Raw genomic sequence first — 4,979 nt, forward strand, 5'->3', positions numbered from 1 at the left:
TCTCAGTCCTATCCAACTCTTCGCAACCCCATGTGCTTGCTGTAGGCTGCCAGGCTCCTCTATCCATGGGATTCTCCAGGCAAGAATACTGGAGTGGATTGCCAGTTCCTTCTCCAGGGGATCTTCCGGACCCGGGGATTGAATCCAGGTCTCCCGCATTACAGGCAGACTCTCTACCATCTGAGCCACCATACTTTGCCTGCTTATATATATGGGTGCCTGCATGCTAAGTCGCTTCAGTCATGCCCAACTCTTTGCGACCGTATGGACTGTAGCCTGCCAGGCTCCTCTGTTTTTATGGGATTCTCCAGGTAAGAATACTGGAGCGGGGTGCCATTTCTTCTTCAGAGGATCCTCCTGACCTAGGGATCGAACTCATGCCTCTTATCTTTCCTGTATTAGCTGGCCGTTTCTTTACTACAAGCGCCACCTGGGAAGCAGCTCCTCTCTATTTGCGCTTCTTCCATATCTGCTGATTCAACCAACCACAGATCGTTTACTACTACAGAAGAAAAAAAAACAAAAACAGCCCATTAAGGATCCATGAAGTTCAAACCCATATTGTTCAAGGGTTAACTATGCTTCTATAGGGTCAATTAGCAGCAATGGAATTGCTTGGATAAAGGACATATGTGTTAAATTTTTATAGTCTTTGCCTGATTGCCAGAGTTTGTAGCAATTTATATTTCATCTAGCAGTGTACAAGTGTTTCTTCTTTATTGTTACCAGCAGTAGCTGTTATCATTCTTAATTTTTACCAAATTGAAGGGTAAAAAATAAAATTACATTATTGCTTTAATTTTCTTTAGCATATTTTAAGTACATTTACTGGATATTTAGATGTTCTCTTCCATGAATTGCGTATTCATATCATTTATCCATTTCTACCAAGTTTGTCTTTCCTTACCAGTTTCTGAGAGCTCCATGTATATTGTGGGTATTAATCACTAATTAGTATAGTGCAGTTAGTATATTAATATACTACATGAAAACTTTATTGGATCCTCTTTGCTTACAGAATAAAGTCTATGTACTTTAACAAAGCCAGATGTGGGGCCCTCCCAGACGGTCCAGTGGTTAAGATGCCATCCTTCCACTGCAGGGGGCACAGGTTCAATCCCTAGTCAGGGAACTAAGAACTATATGCTGCATGGTATGGCCGAAAAATAAAAATAAAACACTTTCAAAAAGCCAAATGTGTTGTCTGAGCAGGAGATGGTGTTCAGATGCCTTTGATAAGAATGGTTGGGCCATTGCCTTCCCTCCATGTATCCATTTACACCTGTTGATTGACACAGAAGTTAACAGTACAACCTATGAGAAAGAGTCTGAACCTTATTCCTGATTGGATCAGTCACCTGATGAACTGGGGTGGCACTGAGGGAGGCATGATCACAGGTAGTGAGGCCTGAGAACTCAGCAATCATAGGAAAGAAAGGATCTGCCTCCCTGAATTCATCTAGCATTTGGGCCCAAGTGCCCAAGGAGGATGGTGTTCCGGGTTCGCAGTGGAAGCTAGCTCTAGGACTTATTTCCTCTAGCCGTGTTGGCAGCATGTGTGGCTCCTGGAAGAAAGGGGACTTGTGTGGATGTTTAAAGAGCTAGTTCTGAGTTCTCTGAGCTCGCAGTTCCTCTCTCTTCTCCTGGGAGGATTCTTGGCTTTTTTCCCCCATCATGGCCCCCAAACGTCAGTCTTCTCTTCCACCCCAAGTGAAGAAATTGAAGAAAGCCAGGCCGACTCCTGCCTCCAGGCCAGACGAGGCATCTGCTTCTTCAAACTTGCCGAAGGAAGAAAAAGAACAGCAAGAAGCAATTGAACATATTGATGAAGTACAAAATGAAATGAACAAGCCAGTGAGGAGATTTTGAAAGTAGAACAGAAATATAACAAACTCCGCCAACCATTTTTTCAGAAGAGGTCAGAATTGATCGCCAAAATCCCAAATTTTTGGGTAACAACATTTGTTAAACATCCACAAGTGTCTGCACTGCTTGGGGAGGAGGATGAAGAGGCGCTGCATTATTTGACAAGAGTTGAAGTGACAGAATTTGAAGACATTAAATCAGGTTACAGAATAGATTTTTATTTTGATGAAAACCCTTACTTCGAAAATAAAATTCTCTCCAAAGAATTTCATCTGAATGAGAGTGGTGATCCATCTTCAAAGTCCACTGAAATCAAATGGAAATCTGGAAAGGATCTGACGAAACGGTCAAGTCAAACACAGAATAAAGCCAGCAGGAAGAGACAGCATGAGGAACCAGAAAGCTTCTTCACCTGGTTTACTGATCATTCTGATGCAGGTGCAGATGAGTTAGGAGAGGTCATCAAAGATGATATTTGGCCAAATCCATTACAGTACTACTTGGTTCCTGACATGGATGATGAGGAAGGGGAAGGAGAAGAGGATGACGACGATGACGAAGAGGAAGAAGGATTGGAAGACATTGATGAAGAAGGGGATGAGGATGAAGGTGAAGAAGATGAAGATGATGATGAGGGGGAGGAAGGAGAGGAAGAGGAAGGAGAAGATGACTAATGGAACACTGATGGATTCCAACCATTTTTAATTTTCTCCAGTCCCTGGGAGCAAGTTGCAGTCTTTATTTATTTATTTTTTTCCTCCTCTTGTGCTCAGTTGCCCTGTTTTTGAGGTCTCTTTTCTCCTTTATACCATGGTTCACAACTTATTTGGGGGGGGGAATACCTTGAGCAGAATTCAGTGGGACAAGAATCTCTACCCCTTTCTGTTCCAAATTCATTTTTATCCCTTCCTGTCTCAACAAAAACTATGGAATCAACACCACCATGCTCTGTGGGAAAAAAAGAAAAACCTTCTGCTCCCTTAGCTCTGCTGGAAGCTGGAGGGTGCTAGGCCCCTGTGTAGTAGTGCATAGAATTCTAGCTTTTTTCCTCCTTTCTCTGTATATTGGGCTCAGAGATTACACTGTGTCTCTATGTGAATATGGACAGTTAGCATTTACCAACATGTATCTGTCTACTTTCTCTTGTTTAAAAAAAGAAAAAAAAAACTTAAAAAAATGGGGTTATAGAAGGTCAGCAAAGGGTGGGTTTGAGATGTTTGGGTGGGTTAAGTGGGCATTTTGACAACATGGCTTCTCCTTTGGCATGTTTAATTGTGATGTTTAACGGACATCCTTGCAGTTTAAGATGACACTTTTAAAATAAAATTCTCTCCTAATGATGACTTGAGCCCTGCCACTCGATGGGAGAATCAGCAGAACCTGTAGGATCTTATTTGCAATTGACATTCTCTACTGTAATTTTGTTCCTGTTTATTTTTAAATTTTTCTTTTTGTTTCACTGGAAAGGAAAGATGATGCTCAGTTTTAAACGTTAAAAGTGTACAAGTTGCTTTGTTACAATAAAACTAAATGTGTACACACACACAAAAAAAAAAATAATAATAATAATAAAGAGCTAGTTCTCTGAAGCTGAGCAGCCTTGCTGTGGACCCTTATATGAATCGTATCCGGTAAGAGCATTTTCCTTCACAATTTACTAGAGCAGTGCAATAATCTCTGGTCTTCAGATGCAGCAGTAATGCTCCGATTTCAACATATGAAGCTCCTTAATCTGCTAGGTATTTGTTCCAGTCTTGCGTTGGCACCATTGCAGAAGCACCAAGGCCTGGGACTGCAGTATTGCAGCCTGGCTAGAGATGGTAGTGAGGGATGACCCAGGTTGTTTCACTGAAGCATGGACGTACTCCCCAAAGAGTCCCCTGATGGGAAAGACACTGAACTCTGACTGCCTCCAAGATCTTGACTTCCTGTGGTCATGTTAATAGAATGCAGAGCACACGGGAGCTGGGTGTTGATGCCAGTGGGATTGCTTCTATATACACTGACTGCTGCTGCTGCTAAGTCACTTCAGTCATGTCCGACTCTGTGCGACCCCATAGACGGCAGCCTACCAGGCTCCGCCGTCCCTGGGATTCTCCAGGCAAGAACACTGGAGTGGGTTGCCATTTCCTTCTCCAACGCATGAAAGTAAAAAGTGAAAGTGAAGTCACTGAGTCGTGTCCAACTCTCATCGACCCCATGGACTGCAGCCTGCTAGCCTCCTCCATCCATGGGATTTTCCAGGCAAGAGTACTGGAGTGGGGTGCCATTGCCTTCTCCGTATACACTGACTGGTAAGGCCCAAAGCTGGTCACATGTAACAGAGTTTGCCCAACTCTCTCATCTGCATTTTCTCTGTTGCTCCCTAAGTTCTGGGTGTGTTGAGCCAGTAGTAAATTCCTTCAAGCCTCATATTTTCTCTGTTGACTATAACTCCACAAGTATTTCTTTCTTTTCCTGAAACACCCATCCCTTCAGCCATATTATTTATCGGCTAGCTCCTGTCAGCCACCATCTCCTTCAGGAAGTCCTCCTTGATTCTTCCAATCCTGGTGTGAGATCTCTGCTTAATACTCTCCTAACATCCTGTGTGCTGACATACCCGACTCCTGTCAGAAGGGGAGCTAGTTTCTTCATCACCGAGTGCAATGCCTGACGTATTAATGGATGCTCAACAATGCTTGTTAAATAAGAGGATTAAGGAATGAAAAATTAAATGTCAGTGTGTGCTTGATGCTGTACTGATTTCTTCTAAGAGAAATAAAAAGCATGTATCCCCTGCCCTCCAGTGACTGACAACCCAATTGAGGAGACAGACGGTTTTGTGTTGTTGTTTTTTTTCTAAAAAATCTACTAAATAATTATATACATTTAAGATTAAATGTAAGAGCATAAAAGGAATCAAGATTGGAAAAGAAGTAAAACTCTCACTATTTGCAGATGACATGACACTATACATAGGAAGCCCTAAAGATGCCACCAGAAAATTACTAGAGCTAATCAATGAATAAAGTCACAGGATATAGAATTAATACACAGAAATCCCTTGCATTTCTATACACTAACAACAAAAAATCAGAACGACAAATTAAGGAAACAATCCCACTCACCAT

At 42.2% G+C, this 4,979-nt stretch overlaps 1 pseudogene; it reads left to right on the forward strand.

Moving 5' to 3' along the window:
• Positions 1-1,674: 1,674 nt before the first annotated feature.
• On the forward strand, positions 1,675-3,407 carry LOC120880044 (annotated as a pseudogene).
• Positions 3,408-4,979: the final 1,572 nt, after the last annotated feature.

The sequence above is a fragment of the Oryx dammah genome, unplaced genomic scaffold, assembly GCF_014754425.2.
Source record: "Oryx dammah isolate SB20612 unplaced genomic scaffold, SCBI_Odam_1.1 HiC_scaffold_21, whole genome shotgun sequence".
NCBI classification, from domain to species: domain Eukaryota; kingdom Metazoa; phylum Chordata; class Mammalia; order Artiodactyla; family Bovidae; genus Oryx; species Oryx dammah.